This window comes from Lissotriton helveticus, chromosome 6, assembly GCF_964261635.1.
Source record: "Lissotriton helveticus chromosome 6, aLisHel1.1, whole genome shotgun sequence".
Lineage (NCBI taxonomy): Eukaryota > Metazoa > Chordata > Amphibia > Caudata > Salamandridae > Lissotriton > Lissotriton helveticus.
Window position 1 is genome coordinate 1,788,492,022 of NC_136067.1, and position 21,754 is coordinate 1,788,513,775.

Genomic DNA, 21,754 nt, shown 5'->3' on the forward strand with positions numbered 1-21,754 from the left:
CCTCAATTCACAGACTGGCCCTGCGCCTGCCTCGCACTGCGTCTGTGTCAGACTTGTCTCACAAGCACCAATAAAGAATACACAAGCCTACTTTGGCCCTGTCCTGGGTGCCCGCATGCAATAAAGCCCACCCCACCCAAAATACAACAACAAAAAGAGATACCCGATCCTTGTGGGGTATTTAACACAAAAATCAATCCCTTCCTCCCCCTTCCTTCATTCCCCTCTTCCCGGTTCACATACCGCGGGAGCCGTAACTCTTCAGAGTTACGGCGATGTGAAGGCATCCTCTGGGGGCGTTCACCAGTCCTCCGTCCAAGTATCCGGTTCCGCTTCTTCCTCGACGATGCTGATTTCTGGTCCGTTGGCCGTCCGTTCCGCCCGATAGCGCTTTCCTTCTCCGTCCACTGTCATCTCCAGGCTCTCTTCTTCCTGCTCCCTTGCCTCACACACCTCGTTGTGTTCCGGCTCCCTCCTTTGAGGGACTGGCCCGCCTCTTGAGGCTCTTCCAATTGGTTCCCCTCCTGCCAGGGCCATTCATCTTCCTGTATAGGAGAGGAGTCCAGGTTAGTTAACCCTTGCGTAACTGAGGGAGTCCAGTCAGCGTATGATCTGCAATCTGTGATGCCGAGGTCAGGGGTCACAATGGGGGTGAAGGCGGGCTGCTCCTCACAGCAACATATACCTTGTTACACATGGAAACGTTATCATTTACTTTTGCAGAGGTTGCGTCAGCAGATTAGATAATACACTGGTTTATTTCTATGGCAATTTCAACTTTTCACTTCAAATACTGCTTACATAACTATCAGGTAGGCAGATATGAAGTGCTAGGGGAGGGATTTGACACGAGACATGGATCATACCTTTCACTTATTGTTGTAGGAATAGTGTAACTGAAGTTTTTCTAGTAGTACAGACTACGAGAACACTTTAGGGCATTCTCTAATGTGCAGGGAGGTCACACTCGGCGGAGCATGTAATGCATCCAGGGCAAACTTGTCCTGTTATCTGAAAGGTTCCCAAGCTGCTGTAATTCATCCAGCATTCAGATTACTTTTGAATGGAAGCTATTTGATGTTGAATGATCAAGGTTGCTGTGGGATGAAACCGGGACGACGCAGACCCCCACAGACAACGCATCTCTGTACTACGATTCAGGTAGTCGACTTAAAGGCAATTTTAAGAAGCCTATAGCGACAACAGGATTCAACCATCATTAATCGGGTAATCGCTTCTCCTTGCAAAGGCCAAGTAAGAGATAATCACGATAAACATCCAATCTCCTACAGCAGTGCACATAACAGGGACTGGAAGCATGTTGCTTATGTCACCTTTGGTCTAGAAACTAACTATCAAAAAAAGAAGTTTTAAAACTCACAAACTTATTTTGAAATAACCACAATAAGGATAACGACCAAGGTGGTACAGAGTGAAACAGATTGCTGGTAACAGGGCACTATTTAGTCCCCTCCTGAGGTCCACCACTTGTTTAGGAAGTCATTGCAACCATAAGGAGCATCATCATTGGATTTCTAGGGGCAATTTTATATTTCCCCTACTTGTGACAGATATCTTTTGTCTTGAAAAAGGTGGTTATTATAAGGAAAACCCACCGAAACGCGTCGACGCAATAACGGGTATAATCCAAGTCTCCAAACACCTAAGTTGATTTGCTGCAGTAATAGCGATACAATTCCGGTGCACTTGAAACGGAGCCAGGATATATAATCTGTATTCAATAATTTTATGTTGTACTTGTTCTGTCAATTCTGCAATTGTGCAGGTCGCAATTGAATGTATTGTTTTATTTGTATTTTAAGACTAGGGATTTAGATTAGTTAACCCTACAATTGTGTCTTTTTTAAATGTATTCAAAATAAATGAATTTTTAACTTTATTTATGGTTTGTTGTATGTTATTATGACTGTGTAAGGTTTGGTATAGCAACCTGTGTTTAATTCTTTTTCAAGGGAATTCATATACTTTGAAACCGGGAATACCATATCTGGTGATGGTTTCTTCAGTTGTGACCTGTTGTACACAAGTGGTTTTTCCACCTGCCCGTACAGTTAGGGATGCAACAAATTTGGCATTCAATTACAATTTTTAATGTAAACTTTGATGCTTTGAGAAGACTGAAAGCGTTATTGTTTCAGAAGAAAGTGGCCTTAACATCTGCACGGGAGATGGTTGATCTTCAAGTTGCAAAGTTCTCTTCTGAGATATTGTTGTTACTTCACACCAATCTCCCACACCCTTTTAGTGAGTTAGTGTTCTGCATTTTAATGTTTCAAATACTGTGGGTGTAGCATGCTTTTTTTTAAAACAATTAGCACCTTCCAGACTATCTTCAGAGTTAATCTACCTTTCATACACTTTATATGGGAAGTATTTCTGGAGGCTTACCACTTGTCCTGTTCCTTATTGTCAGGATATTGATTTTATTTTATTTGTTTCACAATGGATGTCCGTCACGCGGCCAAATGGGGATGGCACTACCACATTTACTGCTGTGCCATGGAAGAACAATACAGTCTTTTGACGCACCCTTGCTTCAGGAACTAAATGATAACTGGTTCTTGTCCTTTCAGCCTGTCTGGCTACATTGCGTGGAGTCCGTATTCTGCTGTCAACTGTTCTCTTTCGAGTGTGCCCTGGATATATGCTTAGGAATGCAACCGGTCCAATCTACGGTCATAGAACTGCTGGTGGGTCCCTTAAAAGCTCACTTGCACAGATGGCAGATGCGATTGCCGTTGCCACAAAATGCTTATTATGAGCCTTCCGGGGATGCTTCAGCTCCTGGAGTTCTGGATCCTGGCTCGTCCTGTGCGGATGCACTTCTTGCGGTCACACCTTCAGCGGCTGCTGTGGGGGGCTGATTTGAGCATGTTTGTTCATTAAAACTGTTGAAAGGGGCGCCACCGGAAACTTAGCCAGTGGCAGCTGGGAACAGCCATGATTCATCTGCTTCTCAGAACATTTAAACAATCTGGCAGTTTTGAGCAGTGAAGAAATTGTTTTTAATTCAGCCATGTTTTTACTTGCTAAATTGATTTTAAATGAAGTTCTTTTTATTGGCTTTTTATAATTGACTTTTAAATACAATTTAGCTTTCTCTATGTTTTTGTTATGAAAGAGCACAATGCTTTTTAGGTTTTTACTACACATTTCAATCTATAATTTTAGAATAGTTTTTAGGAAGTTTTACAGGTAGATTCATCAAGCTTAAATCCGCTCGCAAAGGGGCAGATTCGCAGAATCTGCCCCTTTGCGACCGGTATTTTTGCATTTGGAATGCATCATCCCAAATGCAAAAATCGCTAATTAAGAATTCGCTAAATTGCGATTCTTTACATTTAAGGAATCTCAAATTGAGATTCCTTAAATGCAATGCATGAAAGTGAAAAAAATAGCGAATTCGCTATTAGGGTACGCAAATTACCATGAAGTACAACTTCGTGGTAATTTGCAAAAACTTTGAAAAATGCACTAAAGTGCATTTTTCAAAGTTCCATGTTGCGCACACACATGCCCTAAGGGCATTGTGTGCGCAACATATGTGCACATATCAATTTCAGGGGTTCAACAGGGTGTCCTTTGGACACCCCTGCACCCTTGAAATCGCAATCTCAATTTGCGAATTGCTAATTACGATTAGCAAATTGAGAGTGTCTTCCCATTCATTCCTATGGGCCTCTGGGCCCATAGGAATGAATGGGGAGATATTCCTTAATTGCGACTCGCAATTTGTGAGTCGCAATTAAGGAATTATTAGAAATCGCTATTTTTTTTGTGATTTCTTGATGAATAGCGTTTTGCTATTCCTTAATAGCGAATCGGTATTTTTCGCTATTAAGGAATAGCAAAATGTGTTCTTGATGAATCTGGGGGTTTGTCCCCTTCCGTCCAGGGAGTGAGTGTTATGTGTTCATTATGCCCAGGCAAGACCACCACCATCTTACATGCTCACGTTCAAAGTTGCCATCTTTCTTGAACATTAATCTGAACACACACGTTTGCTTGCGTGCCTGTATGGATATTCTCTAAAATGGCTTTGCTTAGAGTTTGGTTTCTTCATAGGCATATTATCAGAGTCTTGAACATTCTGTCCGAAGGCTAAGTTCACCATGCAAATTGTTGGTTTGTTATTGTCTGGTAGGTGACAGCTCTGTAAAGATAGAAACAATAATGGCGGCCCCACTGGGGCTTTGGCATGGTAACATGGGTGAAGTTCATTATATAAACATCATCCCTCCACACAGAGGGCCATTTCACTGACACTGTTGAGGTCACCCATGCTGGAATTTCAGCTGAGCTGAATCCTGTTTACCTCCTGAGAAGGATGGAGTCCAGCTCTACACCAAGACGGGACCCCAATGAAACATACCCACAGATCAATGGGAAGATCATCCTAAGGAATTCAGGCAGATTCACCCACCCTAGGCATGCTAGGATAGGGAGTGCTAGGTAGGAGCATAACTATAACTAGATGCAAGCATTTGATCTTTGTAACAGCACAATGGTTAAACTGTTCATATTCTTTACCATTCTTGTGATGCTGATTACTATGTTGTGTTTCCTTCTATTGATTATTGCAGCACATGTAACACTGGGATCAAAATGCCAATTCAAGAAATTCCTTGTGTTTCCCTTTATGTATTGCATGAATTACTAACAAAACAGACAGATCTGTTTCCATGATTTCCTTGATGAGTGATGGTTGTCATGTTCTGAGGTTGCACATTGCCTCCAGTACCTTGTAAGGTTTAGAGGTCCAGAAGGTACTCTGTGAGCTAGCCAGGAGTTAGGCCAACATATCCTGATGGTGTGTGTGGAGTCAGGCTGACTCAGTTTTGACATTTATGTTGTCCAAACGCAGTCTTACAGATAAAGTATGAACCGTATGACAGAAGGAGATACGGAGGGTTTTCCACCTAGATCGGATTTCTCTGAAGATGTCGGTGCGTGTGGTCAGTCTTTTGTCTTCAACAATCCAGGCTATTTTTCCAGGACTTTAAAATTATCGGACATTACATAGGCTGGAGGCGATGAATGTAAGAGGTGGTTTGAGATATTCAGAGGAGATTGTTCTTTCAGAAGAAGCGAGAGATAAGCTAAGGTGGTGTTTTTTTTAAATATTGAAGCTTGGAATGGAAGAATGATTTTTAGAGAGAATCCAGAGTTGTAAATAGAGGTATCTGCAAGCTTAGATGGTTGGTTAGGGTGCACGGTCCAGTGCAGTTATAACAGGTGGTGCTCTTATGAATGGACAATGTGTCAGCAGTTAGGTTTGTGAACATGGATTTGGCATATCTAGTGAAGGTATTTTGGGAATATTGTCTGAAGAGGGAAGTCTGGTCTCAGGCGGAACACAAATCAGGATTGAGTAGTGTGATTGTTTTTCACAGAATTTCAAGGATGCCAGTGATTTGAGGCTAAAAAATGCAGTTTTCTGGACTTGTTTGTGAACAGGTTAAATGCACAGGTGAACAGTTTTATTAGTTGGCGACCAGATCCGGAATATCCAGTAGGGATAGAGGCTTTGCAATAGGATTGGAGAGGTCTCCGTCCTTATGCGTTTCTTCCCTTCTCTATGATTGCTCAGGTAACCATGATGGTGCATAGTTTGAAGGAAATGATGGCGGTGATAACCCCACTTTGAAGAGCTCATGCGTGGTTCCCTATTCTTCTGGAGTGAATTTTCCAATTCCTTTACCAATGTGCTTCAGAAAGTGTTAGTGGACCCAGCAAGAGAAATTCACGACTTAGTGATCACAGGTCAGCCAAGGCTGGTGGTATGAAAATTCAGTTTGGGATGCTTCAGGGTCTTGAAATTCTTGGAAAGTTGAGGATCAAATTAGGTATTGTCTATAAGGGATTTATCGCTGAAATGAACAATGTTATTTTGTTTAATCTGATTTAGGACGTTGTTGGATATGGGCCATTGATGTGGCAAGTAAGATGTTTTTCCCCTGAGGGGGTATGGTTGTATTTGACAAAAAGGACAAAAACAAACTCTTTTTCAATAGTTAATCCCTTTTTCAATGAAAATGAGAGTTTATATGTAGTGCAGTGTGTAAAAGAGTTTGAGAAGAGAACATCTGTTGTCAGACCCCTGGCAGTGACTCAGTTGCTTATTTTTTTTAAGAAACCGTTTAAGGTGGTGTCTTCTCCAACACTTGCTAGATGGGTGGAAGAGGTGATGAGCGGAGTGGGAGATTATGTGAGTATGTTTGGGGCTCATTCAGGGAGAGGAGCAGCAACTTCTAAGGCCTTTATGATGGGAGGTGCTTTGCAAGACATTTTGAGATGTGTAGATTGGTCAAAAAATATGACTTTTAGAAGATTTGTTTCAAACATTTCGAGAATGCGGCATGTTTGTTAGAAAGGCTTTAAGCTTTCATAATGTTAGCCTCTGGGTCTTGCCATAAAATGTAGATTTTACACAGTCTGGAAGGCTAAAATCTGGGCTTTTATAAAGACAAGGAGGTTGATATAGCCTTCCTAATAATCCAACCCTGAATTCATTGGTATTTACTCAACTTGTAGCTCGAGTTCAAGTTTAAAGGATGGAGAAGCTTCATGTTTGGAAGATGGAGATGTTCCGCCATCAGCAATGATTAACAAGTCTATTGACTGGATTTCGGAGGAGTTTTCTTTATCAGAGACTGTTTTAAAGTTTAAGATATTTTGTTTGTCATGTTGCAGTTAGCTAAAAAAGAAAGATGATGGTTGGGGGTTCTGTGCTTTTATAATGTTGGAATTATTGTGTTCTAAGTTCTTTTAAGGGGGCTGCTATGAGTAGTCGCAATAAAGCAGATTGCATAATATTACCTTCCCTTTCTTTAATGAAAATCCGGATTTTCTGCCCACCAGACTGTGGAAAATTTAGATTTTCCACACAGAGTCAAAGCCATTGCCTTACTAACTTTGTTTTCTGATGGTTTTTTGAAGTTATCTGTTTATAGGCCTGGATTTTGCCTTGGATATTCATAGCTCCTTTCAATGCTAGCTCTGTACAACAGGCCTCAGGTATTTTACTGTGTACAATTTGACACCAATATATGTGCTTCCATTGAGAGACAGTCTTCAAAGATTGTGGTACTGGTAAGAGGAGTGTATCCTCTAGTCTCTTGCCACATTGTGAATAATGCTTGCAGGTTTGTCTCAGTAACCGCTCCGTCTCCACTCCACTCTACCAGGGGCCTGCAAGCTGTGCAGTGGGCTCCCTTCACACCGAACCAAACTCACTGGAGCCACCCCTGCACATACAGCACCCTCCCCCTTTCTTTCTCTCTGCAGATATACCCTAACCCATCCTGAATTGTGATGCTAAGCAGGGTGGGGTGTCAAGACAGTGGAATAGATAGGTGAACCTCTGGGCAAGAATAACTCCCCAACCTCTCAAGGCGAAGCCAGGCATAGAACGTGGCAAAAAGGGTTTTCTTACGAGCTCATCACTGAGGGAGGAGTTTCTGTCTGTTCCCAATCTGACTTCTCTCTATTGGATTTCATCTTTTCAGTATTGGCTGCTAAATTACAACAGGCTGGAAGATAGAAAAGATAAGAGTGGGGGAGCTTTGTGCCGCTGGTCATACTGATGCCTAAACAGGCCGCTTCTGGGTCACCTGGGTCTCAACCCAGACGTAGAACGACTAAAGCACCTCACCTTGCTCTTTAAAAAGTGCAGCTCAAATACCACCTGGGCATAATGTCCTTATTCTCCGTACTGGCTACTGGTCTCCCTCCTCTGTATTTAGTTAAAGCGGCCAACTCCTTCTCTGCGTCATCTCCACTATCTCCGCACTTCAAGCACCACCTCCTTCATAATATTAACAGACACAATAAATAAACATAACATTTATATATCAAAATTATTAAAGTAGTATAATAAATATAACAACACATTTTAAAATAAATCATTTTACAAATATTAATATTAAAAACATATAACAATAGAGAAGCAGGGGGGTGGCTTGAAAAGGCGCAGCTCCTGCTGTGGGAGAGGGTCCTGAACACTTAGTGACCCGCCTAAGGGGAGGATGCAGCGTAGCGGCATGGTCCCGGGACGACCCAGCAGCTGGATAGCCTGGTACGAGGCATCCTTCCACACTGCCGGAGATGAGGCCTTACTTTTCCTGGCTGCGCCCTGAGGCTGCGACTGAGTCATGCGCCGTGAAGTCGCCACCCACCTGACAGGCGGAGCGGGGGCTGGTGATTCGGCTGTCGTCTCGGGCAGCGGGGGGAAGCCTGTAGCTCGGGCCTCTCCCTCCTTTTGGGTGCTGAGCTGCAGGGACCAGAGCAGCCCAGATTCTAACCTGGGTGGACTGTTGCCGCCTGGGGCCGCCTTGATGCGGTGTGAGCGCTCTGTGCGGTCCCCCGTCGCACGGGTGGCACGAAACATTGATCCAGCATGGCCAAGGTGCAGAAGCCATCTCCTGGGTGTCCTCATTGCACTGATGTGGTGTTAGCCCTAGTGTCGAGGCTCTGTTTTTGTTGGAGGCTGGTGGTGGGCCGATTAGCTGCTGAGGCCGAGCAGTGGGGGCATTAAGAGAGGCTCCCTGGCCCCCTATCCTCCTCCCTCTTTCCACCACCATTTGCCCTCACACCAGACACCGGGGGCCGGGTGCGGGCTGATCGGCTGCAGAGGTCGCGTAGCGGGGGCCTCAGGAAAAGGCTCCCCGGCTCCCGCTGCCCTCCTCCTCCTCCTCCTCTGGCCATCGCCCTCCTTCACACAGACTCTGGGGGATGGTGGCGGGCCAGTCGGCTGCGAGAGTCGCACAGCGGGAGCGTCTGGAAGGGCTCCCCGCACCCCCTCCACCTCTGCTCCACACAGTTCTCTGTGCTCACACCTGCTCTACAGACATGTCTGACTGTACACCTTCTCGGCCCTGAGCCCCATAATTCCTGCATGCTGGACTGTGCTGCGTCTAGAGGGTCTCCCCCCGCCCGCCTGCCTGGGTGGCCTAGGTCCCAGGCCCAGCCTGGAGGTGTCCAGCCAGACGGCCACCCAGGGTAACTCAGCAGGTGCTACCCAAATGACTATCCTGCAAGATTAAAGGTGGCCCACTGTCGGCGGCACCCCACAGGCGTGCTTTGGCCCTGGACCTGACCCCCCGCCGGGGAGTTCAGTAGGGGTCACAGAGGGAACACGCTGAGCCTTGGGAGAGGCTGCCTGGCACTGAGTCCCCCTGCCTGAGACGCAGATGCTCGAAGCCGGGGAGACCTGTTTGGGCTGGAGGGTGGGGGTGGCGGACTTGATAGAGACACACCACCCGAGACCCCTACACTGGTACACCCAAGCCATCGCTTAAGAGTCACTGAGCAGCCGGGATCCCAGGATGACCCCCTGAGGCCTTGCCGCCTGCGCTTCTGCTCGTGGGGAGAGTTAGAGCTCCCTGTGTCTCATCCCTGGGTGTCAGCACACCGCCGCCTTGACAAGCACACCCTCCTTTTAGCATCCATGATGGGGAGAGACTGTGTCCCTAAATCTTCCACGGCTCCAACACAAACTAAAATGGATGAATATACCACAAGTGACTTAGGCCCGGCGGAGGGGGATCTTGGGGGCCCCCCTTCCGGAGTCTGACCTGATGACTATACTGCAGTCCATCTGCGTCTCTCTGGCCTCTCAGGCCTTGGTGGAGAACAAGATCGGCGAATTTCGGGTGGACATGGCCCTCATTTGTCAGGACTTGCGCAGCACCACAGCTCGTATTTTGGAAGCAAAATCTTGAATCTCCACAGTTGAAGATGAACTCAACCAACTGAAGGATCAGTTAACCCACCTGCAAAAACACACTAAAGAGCTGCATCGCAGAGCTGAGGATGTAGAAAACTGTTTGCTTCGTAATAACCTCCGCCTGGTGGGCTTTCCGGAGGGGGCCGAGCAGGTTCAAACAGCTGCCTTCGTGGAATCCTGGCTGAACTCTTCAATGGCCAAGCGTACCCCTTGCTCCCTTGCTCCTAAACCACTTCCAGGTGCTCCACACAGGCCCATTATAGCCAGAATCTGAACTTTAAGGCCAAAGATGCTATCCTGAACCCTGCTCAGGCCCAGGGCACCTTGAAGTTTCAGAATCACGCTGTAATGTTCGTCCCGGATTATACTAGGAAGGTACAGACACAACGTCACTCATATAATGAGGTCAAGTAGAAGCTTTGTAACCTGGGTCTGAGATACGGGCTCCTCTTCCCAGCCCGCCTCCAAGTCGTCAAAATAAGGCGCTCTTTTTCAGTCTGCTTGGACATGGTAGACCAAGGAGCGACCGCTCCGAATCCACTCTACATCTTTGAACGAGCCATCCGGATCACTGAGGTCTGATCCACTCTCCTCCGGCAGCGGACGAGGCGCATGTGGTCCCACGTGAGTGGACATCTGCATCACCTGGTTCAGAAGCCTGAGGTCCCAAAACTAAAGTGATCCCTCCAACCTCACAAGATCACAGTAGGCCAAGCACTGTGGAAGACTTACACCGAGACCTGGACCCCTCTGAGGACCTGGACCCTGCGGCTAAGGACACCAACCTTTCCAAGTGCCCGACAATCTAACGACTCTGCCGGACGTACAGAAACACTATTCCAAAAGCTCCTGATTGGATGAGGATGGGAGCGATATGTCCCACGGACAACGCTAAAGTTTGAGGCATGCCAAGAAGACTGATATATCTGATACTGTGGAGGGGTCCACTACCACCACGCAATACCCAGCTAGGCATTTCAGCTTAGCTTGTTGTTGTTACCTTTTTTCTTTTTCCTTTTCAGGACGACAGATGCTTCAGTTCTGGAAGTATAGGGCGGGGGGAGGCAGGGAGGGGAGGGCTGGGACCATTGTCCTCTGGGTAGTTTTAGATTTGAATTTGACATGGAATCCTTATTTTACGATCTACAGCACCTTGACACTCATTCGAAGTGACTCCGCAAAAACACACAACACACAGCGTGAACCACGAATATGCATTTATAATGCATTGCCCATACCCCACTGCCCTTTGGCCCACTCATCCCGCATGCTAGCCACAGTGCAGTCGTCTACCCATGGTCCCTTCACGTTCTGTCCCGGAATGTGAACTGACAACTGGATCACATCAAGAGAACAGCGGTCCTCAAATACGCCCAATGCCACGTGCCGGACATACTCCTGCTCCAGGAGACCCACCTCCTAGGGAGGGACCCAATGCATCTTCCTCACCCGGTACGGTTTTGATAAGGTATGGCATTCTGGTTTTGTGCGCAGTTATCAAGGGGTTGCAATCCTAATGTGGTGAGGACTCTCCTTCACTCCCGACCACATTGCGATGGATCCCCAGGGTAGGGTTGTGATTGTTTCCGGGAAGATGGAAGCTATCACCCTTAACCTAGCGTCCATGTATGTCCCACCGGCCACACTCACCTCCACCCTGCAGCACATCACAGACATACTCTCCTCCCTACCCATGGGCAGACGGTGATTGGGGGGAGACTTTAATACAGTTCTGCAACCAACACCTGACGCGACTGGTATACCTTCCCCCAACGATGCTAGCCCATACAAAGAAATTGACAGACTGGGTGGCCACCCTCTGCGTGTGCAATGTCTGGAAGGTCTGGAATCCTTGAGGTGCTCAATATACTCATACCTGAGTCATCTAGTGACAGATCTCGTTGGAGTCGGCCAAGATGCTGTGGCACTCTTTCGTGTCCGAGTGTACGGTTGGGGCAATAAAAATGGGAGACTGCTACACAGGTTAATTTCCTATTCTCTAGCCAATGAGATAGTCCCTGAAGTCCAAGATCCCTTGGGCAACGTCCAGCACACCTCACCTGCAATCGCACAGGCGTTTGCTGACTACTATGCCCAGTTGTACTCTGCCCTCACACCGGAGGCTACCCTCCCAGACATGATCTGCCAGGTAGGGATTCAGCTCCCTCGCCTCACCGAGGTGAAGACTTGGCCCACCCCATTACACCAGAGGAGGTACGTGGCGCAATCTCCCTGGTGAAGGCCGGGAAAACACCGGGCCCCGACGGCTTCCTGTGAGAAGTTGGCCTGGCGTATGCTGTCCACTATTCTAGTGGGCACCTTGCACCAGTCCAAATGACCCTTATTGATGGTAGGTTAAAGACAACCTTAATAGAAAGCTATCCTAGTAGTAGCAGTGGAGAGCAGCCTTCAGGCTAAGTTTTGAAGGAATGTAAAGCAGCTTGTTTTACCAGTCTATAATCCCGTGAATGATCAAATGAAAGGAGAACCACACCAGGTATATATATATATAAATTATATGTATTTATACTAAACACATCCCTCTAGTCTCTTTATGAGGCAAAAGTACATTCAGTAAACTTAATTAGCACACAGTAAATTAGCACAATATACATTGAGCCCTAGGGGCGTACCAAAGCATATATTAAGAAAGTGGTATAAGAACCACGACTGACATAGATACAATGCCTAGGGACTTTAGAACCGCTGGGGCCACCAGGAACCACCCAAGGTAGTGACACAGGGGACCCACGGGGGACGCATGCAGCGTCTAAACACAGCCGCGAATCACCGTTAACTTCTATGGGGAGAGTCGCGGTTGCAAATTCAAAGATAAAGGACACTTAGAAGAGGACTTGGAGCAAACCCCTTTAGAACTAGGAGGTTCTAGAGTCAACACCCATGGACGCACTGGAGTACTCGAGTTACCTCACCCAGGGAAGCCAGGTACATAGGTGTCTTTTTGTGTCTGGTTTCGACATCGTTTTCAATGGCGATCTTCTGCAAAGTGCTGCTGGCGTCCAAGTGGAAAGTGTCCGGGTGGATCCAAGCCTGGATCAAGGATAAGAAGAACCTGAAAGCAGAGGGGACAGAGTCTGGGTCACATGCCAGTGACCAGGAAGGCGGTGAGAGGATGGCCACCAATGTTGGGTGCTTTCAGGTGAAGAAAGTGAATCTTGACTCTTCAGGAGACCAGGAGGTGTTGATGATGACCAGGTTCTGGATTTGTGCTGTCCCACAAAAGATGACAAGGGCTGCGGTGTCGGTTTCCAGATTGGACCCACCAAGCCTTGGCAACAGCAACCTACGCAGAAAGCAGAGATTGGCTTCGGTGCGGACCAGCAAGGTCTGAGGGACTCACCACTCGGTGGGGAGTCAGGGCACATCTGGAACAACCAGAGAAGCCCAGAGGAAAGTAGATTTACCTTTGTGGGGACCCACCAGTCGACGGACCAATGATCGCAAACAGGCCTCAAGCGGAAATGCTAGAAGCGGGCTCAAGGAACACTCGTGGAGTGTAGGCTCACAATCTTCGGTGCAGATGGTTCTCGGGGCTTGGACTACAAGTATCCCAATGCACAACTTTGGGAAAGCTCAGGAAGTTGATGCACTTACAAATATGCCCGGTGTCCAGGAATTCCGGTTCCACGTCATTAGTAAAGGGCTGTGGGTCTCAGCTTTGCTGGGATCTCATGTCGTCCTCTGAGATGTCCGGAAGTCTGTGTCCTGAGTCACAAATACTTCGGAGTCCAGCGGGAGCTTCAGTAATGCAGACTGGCAAGATGCTTCTTTAGTGCCTGTTTGAACAGGGCAGTCACTCTTTGATCCCAAGGGAGATTCTTCTGTCTTCTAGCCACGTAGAATGTCAAAGTTCCAGGATATATGTTGCAGAGTTTCGTCCAGGTGTAATCTAAAGTCCTAAGGACTGGGGTCCCTTACTTATACTAAGAAAAGGGACATACTCTGGGGACCCACCTATGGGAGGGTCATGAAAGAGGGGTGGTTACACCCGTTTCCTTTGTCCAGTTTTGCACCAGAGCAGGGGCTGAGTGTCCCTGCAACCGGTTTGAACTGGGGTATGCACAGGGACACCAAGTGTGCCCCCAGCACTGTCTGAAAAGCATTCTCTGAATGCACCCACCCAGCCCCAATATACTAAAGCCTGTCTGGGAGGTGCTTACACCTCCCTGTGACAGGAAACCTATTGTCCAGGCCTCCCCTGCCGGAGTTTTGTCCAGCAGCAGGAGGTCAGACCCGTGTCTGTGGGATTCATTTTGTGATGCCAGGGCTTGTTTAACCTGGCAGACCAGTGTGTACATGTCTTCTCCCTCTAGAAGGGTGGAATTCTACCACCGCCGCCAGGACTGGCGGGGAGGGGTAGGATTCCAAAGTGTTTGACACCAAATATGACATGTTTCCATGCAGCCATTCCAAAGTAAGCATTTACCGCAAGGTTATAATGCACTTAAGAGTTTATAGTCTGGCTGCATCACAGAACAGTTTCAGAGAATAGATTCCGAAAGCTTCAGAGTGGTCTTGCTCATGCATGGGCACCCTCTCACACTAAACCAAGCACTCTGCCTTCAGGATTGATAAGGCCTGCCATAGGATTGACTGATAGGTTTATATGTGTCACTGATTTAAAGGTAGATATAGGTAACCTATATCTTAGTAAAGGGGGCATGCACCACCTTACCCAGGCTGCAGTAGCAGACCTGTGGTACCATTTTGGAAGGCTTCTCAGGGGTGGCATAATACATGCTTCAGCCCCTGGTAGACCTCTGGGGTACCTATGCCCATAGTACCTAAGGTACCATATACTAGGGACTCACAAGGGTAACCCAGTAACCTATCTGGAGTGTACCTAAAGTACATACAATCATTTTAGAGAGAAAGCAGATAGACTGGGGTCCTGAATAGCAGGGCCCCAGTCAGACTAAAGTCGAAAAACAGTGAAACACCAGCAAAAAGCGGGGGTAACCATAGTAAGCAGATCCTACTCTCCTACACTTCCCACAAGAATACTATGCGGCCTACAGAGACTTACTGGTGCCCCATCTCATACACCCCTACCAACATGTTGCTGAGGTTGGATCCTTCCCTCCCGAGACTGACGTGGTGACTATTGTGATTCCCAAGACCCAACCGCACTCTCCTGTTTGCGCGGACTACTGCCCAATTTACCTTATTAACACGGAGATAAAAATATATGCCACAATCCTAGCCCAGTGACTTTGTCCCTTTCTTCATAAGATGGTCCACTCGGATCAATGTGGCTTCTTGCCAGCACAGAGTATCAGACACTGCCTGAGATGCCTCCATCTGGCCCTGGCCTACCCCCAGATCCTTACACCCTATCTCACACTCCTCCTTGTCAACTATGAAAAAGCCTCTGACACAGTGGACTGGTATTACTTGGAGGACGTCCTGCAGAGGATGGGTCTTGGACAACAATTCCGACGTCTTGTCCAGGTCCTCTACTCCAACCCCAGAGCTAGGGTACTGACCAACGGAGCCCTCTCCAAGGCATTCTCAATTAAGAGGCACCAGGCAGGGGTGTCCCCTTTCGCCCCTTCTATTTGCGCTGGCAATGGAGCCCTTGGCCTGCCTCATTCGATCCGACCACCGGATCCAAGGCTGGGCTTGGGGAAACCACCAAACTGACAAAATTGCCTTGTATGCGGACGATGTCCTGCTGTAGGCCTGGCCAGCTCTGGCCCTAGATGCCTTAAGGTTCTCCAGGCCTTTGAGAACGTCTCGGGCCTTCGACTCAACCCGGCAAAACCAACTCTAGTGCCCCTCCACCTCTCTAGGGAGTGCTTCGACTGGCAGTCCACTACCCCTATCAGGATACAGTCATTCAAATATTTAGGGATATGGGTTGCTCTGCTTCCCGAGTAGGAACGGACATTGAACATTACCCCATTGTTCCAGAAAGCCAAAACCAATCTCAATCGCTGGCAAACCTTGCTACTTAACCCACTCAGGAGAACAGCGCTGTTCAAAATGATGATCCTCCCACGCTTCTTAGACATCATTCAGACCACCACTTTTCACTTCCTGCGCAGCTGGTTTAGTGAGATAGGTGGGGTGACCACGAGGTTTCTATGGGGAGGAGCGAGACCCCGTATCGCTCTCACCCGATGCAGGATCCCACCCTTCGACGGAGGCATGGGTATGACCGATCTCCACCCATACTACCTGGCCACCCGGCTTCTTGTAATTCACGATTGGTTCACCGGGGGTGGTCTGACCCGGCCTACAAAACGGAGCTCAGAGACATAGAGTTTCCCCAAATACAATCATACTTATACCGAAGCCCCATACCCAAAGCGATACTCCTGATAACCAATGGCAGTCCAGGTGGCTTGGCGCACAGCTTTGAGACGCCCGTTGGGATAAATGCCTGAGCCAACACACACCTCTCTGGCAGGGTGCATGTTTGAGTGAGGTGGCAACACTATCTGAGTTCAAACAATGGGCCTACATGTGTATCTCACTGTTGAGCGACGTTTGGGTTGGTGATCACATTAGGACATTCCAGGACTTGCAGGAGCGCTATACTCTCCACGTCTCATAATTTTATAAATATCTGCAAGTCCGTCATGCCCTCAACACGCACATTTCAACAGGCACGTCGCTCCCCGAATTCAGCCCACAAGAAGCTCAGGTCATGATGGGAAACCTGGGAAGGGGAGGGGTGTCCCGAATATATCGTACCCTTGTTAACAATGGACCACCAACTCTCGATCCACTCCGGACTCTTTGGGAGGGCTTGGTGGGTCCACTGGAGGAGGATAATTGGCGTGACGCCCTTATGGCCCCCACAACCATCACGGCCTAATCCAGACTCTGCCTTATTCAATTATAATATCTGCATGCAGCCTATCTCACCCCAGCATGCCTACATAGAGCAGGGTTGTGTCCCTCCTCAAACTGCACGCGCTTCAGCCAAGAACCAGCAGACTTTTAGCACATGATTAGGACATGGCCTAGCCTTGCCCCATATTGGACGGCAATAGAGTCCGAGCTTACACAGGTCCTGGGTTGGCCATTTCCTCACGACCCCATGCTTCTTATCCTAGGGGTAATGGATGGCCTGGACGGTTCCCAATCAGAAAGAATATTTCTCGGGATAGCAATTACAGTGGGCAAACGTGACATTACAGCTACCTGGGGGCAAGCTAAACCCCCAAACTTAGCAAAATGGTGACGGGGAGCGGACTAGTGTGCCGCCCAGGAGAGACTTTATTCGAGGCCCGGGGATGCCCAATCAAGTAGACCAGAGTCTGGGGCAGATGGCTAAATCAATTGGACTAATTGAATTAAAGTCCACTTATATATGCAATTGTAATGCTAGCGCGTCATGGTGGTGCTTCCATCTGTTAATCTATATGTACTCACAAATGACCACTACGGTAATTGCCTGTAACATCGACCAAATGTTCTATGTTTTGAATGTGTTTGATCTTAAAATCAATTAAATTGATTATAAAAAAAGTAACAATAAATCAATAAATAAATCAAATAAAACAAATGATATTCACATATACGTAATTATTTATCAACCGAAACTGAATATATTTTCAATTCCCACCCTATTCGGCTAGAAATCCAACAACCTGCTACTAAAATATAAATTACTAACAAAAGTATAGAAATAAAATACAGATTATGACTTGCAAATTAAATTTAAATAAATAAAATATCAAATTATTAAAACGTTAAAAAAGTAACCAATTAAATATTTAATTTACAATAAAACATAATTAACATATGAATTACTGTATTTATAACCTAACCTACAAATCCAACAAACAGCTCTTAAAATATAAATTGCTAATCGAAAAATCTAAATTAATAAATTCATTTTAAAAATAGAATAATAGTGAAACAATTAAACAATATTCATAAAAACGATATTATATTTAAAAACAGGATAGTCTTACCTTAGATATTTTGTTCTACAATATTTTGGTAGTTATGATACATTTGATTCCATATTATATAACCCTATATTTTGAATCAGATTTTTCGGTCATTCTCCGGCTGAAGTGTGCTTGTTCATTGACTTATGCTTTGTGCTGTTGTAGGAATGCACATAATTTTAGTAACATTTAACAGATAAATGATAACAGAGTGTTAATGGAAGGTCTTATGTATGTATGTGTGTGCATTTTTGTATGATATTCTTTGGAAAACCTGAGGCTAGCAAACAAGACCCACCGGGGGCACCCACTTTGCAAATGTTGTTGAGGGCTGCAGGGGAAACCCCAAGACCAGTCGGCTCACCTTGCTGGCTCAATTTGCTGGTGGGTGCTCCAGTGCCCACCTGAGGCACCCATAATGTAGGGGTCATTTCAGGCCATGGGGAAGCCCCAAAGCCCTAGTCTGCTCCCTAGCCAGCACACTTTGTGGTGCTGGCGGGAGCCGAGACTTTCTCTTTGTTCCTGCCAGGGTTGGAGCAACATTTTTTACTCCTCTCACTGGGAAGGAGCAAAGTGGAATTTCCCGCCCAGGAGAGTGTGGGTAGGGTGTGCCTGCATTCTCATGGGCAGGGAACACTGTGTCCCACGGGTGGGCGTTCCCAAGGAACTGTTCAGAATCTCGCCACAGAGGATGGGGTGAGCGGCCCCTCTCACCTTTTATTTATGTTGGGCCTCTGGACCTTGAACAGGCTCGGGGAGAGGGGCTGGATACCCCTACTCTTTAATTGAATAGTAGCCCTGAGGGGATGGGGTTTCCGGGGCCTTGCTGAAGCTTGGCCATGAGGGACGGAGTCTCTGGGGCTTCCAAGAAGCTTGGGGAGGGTGGGCATGCATCCTTTCCCCTAAATAAGCAAATGAACTGTCCCCGAGCCCTGGCTCAAACTTTTTCCCTACATTTTGCAGCAGAGTCACAGAATCACCATGAAAATGTCGCAACATTTAAAAGAAAATGTTTTGGGCTTTGGACCCCTCACCAGGCCAAGGGGGCAGGCTATCCCAACTTTGCCCTTTTATATCTTTTATTTTTAGACTTCTAACAGGACTCTGAACTGGGTTTCAAGTCCTATCGATGGCTGCCGTCACATTGTTGTTGATGTGTGAGATCTGTCGGCTCCACTAATCTTCCACAGCGTAAAATATCTATATTTTGTGGGCTTTTATTTCCCTGAAACTATTCAACTGATTTACATCCGTCTCCACTCTACTCTACCAGGGGACTGCAAGCTGTGCAGTGGGCCGCCTTCACACCAAACCAAACTCACTGGAGCCACCCCTGCACTTGCAGTGCCCTCCCCCTTTCCTGCTCTCTGCAAATATCCCCTAACCCATCCGGAACAGGGGCTGTGTGATAATCTTGCCTACTTCTTCCAAGACAAGATCACAACCATTTACCTAAAGTATGAACTCCAACCTACCGCTACAGACTTCCTCTACAGATACGCCAACACCTGAACTGACATGAACCACACACTGACCACCTGGAACATTCTCTCCATCCAGGACACCACCTCCACCATGAAATCTATCCCCTTTAGAGCTCCCACAGACCCATGCCCACACCACATCTTCAGCCTTGGAAACCAAAGAATTGGCGAGGAACTCACCACCCTGCTCAACAACTCTATCACCACCACATCATTTCCCAATGCCTGGAAACATGCCAAAGTCAGACCCTTACTCAAAAAACCCTCCGCCAACCCTAGCAAACTCAAAAACTACCAGCCAATCTCCCTACTCCCATTCCCAGCAAAGGTACTGGAAAAGATCATCAACAATTATCTCATGACACGCCTGGAGAAGAACCAGCTGCTCGATGCCTCCCAATCCAGCTTCTGCAGCAATCACAGCACGGAAACTGCCCTGATTGCAGCCACCAACGACATCCGAACCCTCCTCGATCAAGGAGAAACAGTAGCCTTGATCCTCCTCGACCTCTTGGCAGCCTTTGACACCGTTTCCCACCTCACACTGATCGAAAGACTCCACCACATCAGCTTTCAAAGGGATGTGCTCAGATGGATGTCCTCCTTCCTCACCAGAAGAACCCAGAGAATCCACCTCCCACCTTTCACCTCTGAACCCAAGGAGATCACCAGGGCTGGGCCCTCAGCCCCATACTCTTCAATGAATGTATGGCCTTGCTGGCAAACATCGTCAGATCTCACAGTCTCAACATAATTTCCTATGCAGACGACATCCAACTTATCCTCTCACTTACCGATGACCCCACCACCACCAGAACCAACTTCCACAGATCCATGACAAACATCGCCGACTGGATAAAAAACAACGGCCTGCAGCTGAACAGAGACAGGATGAAAGTACTGATCTTTGGCACAGGGCCGGCTCTAGGGCGGTACAATCGGTGCCACCGCACCGGGCCCTGACTTGGGGTGGGCCGTCATTTTTGCAAGTGTATTAACATTTTAAAAGCACCTGTTGCCCTGTTCCTCGCCTCCAGTAATTTTCAAGATAACTCTGTGATTAATTGTCTTCCTGAAAAGAGACCAGAATTTGTCTAGTGGAAGTTTTTACTCATCTAAGGTAGCCCAGAGGGTTAAAATGCAGAATGCTAAGAACTTGTACTATGCAGATAAAAAAGTGCAAATAAAGTAAATTGGTCTGTAGATTACTGATACTGTAAGAGAGCTATTTTTGTAATTTGCCGTTTATAAGTCAAAATCCTAATACAGAACATTGAGTTATTAACTGTCATCAAAGTGCTGCATGCAAACTGCAAGGTATATATGTTAGAGCTATTTGTTTTTTGCCCAGTCTTTCATTACCCTGATCTTGCGAACAGGGTTCATTTGGGTAGAAAACAATTCTTATTATTAAAGAGAACCCCTAACAATTAAGTTATGTTTTAAATTCTGAATTTGTGCTTTTCCAGGAAAGGGACTCTTAAACTTTATTGCCTACCATTTTTAATGACTTACACCTTGTAGTCCTGTCTGATGTAACATTTCCTATACACTGATTTACAGACTATATATGTGTGGTGTAAAGTGCTCTGACACCTTACACTGGTATGAGCGGTGCTATAAAACTAAATTAATCTGAGAGTCAGTGGTTATGGATGCTTGAGGGACACTGTTAAAGGGTGCTAGTGAGGGTATCCATGGCAGAGATGGTCCTTGGGGGTGTCAACAGACAATCTCACACAGAGCGCCACCAGTGTTAAAGCCGGCCCTGCTTTGGCAACAGCAGCAACACATGGAATGACTCCTGGTGGCCATCAGACCTAGGACTCACACCCACTCCCTCCAACCACGTCAGAAAGATCAGAATCAACATTGACAACAAGCTCACCATGAATCACAGATCAACGCCATCCCCTTCCCCTGCTTCCTCACTCTACGCATGCTACATATGATCTTCAAGTGGCTACCCCTACTCTCTATGTAGGAATCCCCTCACACCTCCTACAGACATTTCAGACCGTACAGACTGCCACAGTCAGACTCATCCTTGGCCCTCCTCAGAAAACTCCACTGGCTTCCCATACAGAAGATATGGCAATTCAAGCTGCTGACCCACGTGCACAAGGCTCTACACAACCAAGGACCCACCTATATTAACTACCGCCTTAATGTCCACTAAATTCCGCTCTGCCTCCCTTTCACTTGCCCATACTCCCCGCATTTACTGAAACAGATGTGGAGGACGCTCCTTCTCCCACATCGCAGAAAAGACCTGGAACAGCCTCGCCATGCACCTGCGGACCATCATCTCACTTCCAGAATTCAAGACCTGGCTGTTCGAATAAGCCTCCGGGACCTGCAAGCGCCAGCATACACTATCGGGTGATTAGCTGTGCTTAATAAATCCTGATTAATTGATGCTTCATCTTTGGAATATGATGTCCTTTAGCCTTAATATGTTAATGTATGAAAACCTGAAAAGGAGGGGAAACAACCTTTACAACGCAACAATTACATCACACTACACTTAGAACACAGGCATTACATCGCAACAGCCTTTACAATGCATGACACTACAAAGAAGACATTACAAC

The 21,754-nt window shown here is 46.9% G+C and overlaps 1 long non-coding RNA gene across 1 annotated transcript in view; it reads left to right on the forward strand.

Annotated features, from left to right (window-relative positions):
• The window catches only part of LOC144761900 (uncharacterized), a 256,334-nt gene that overhangs the window by 108,668 nt on the left and 125,912 nt on the right, over positions 1–21,754 (forward strand). The gene's annotated exons all lie outside the window — the stretch shown is intronic.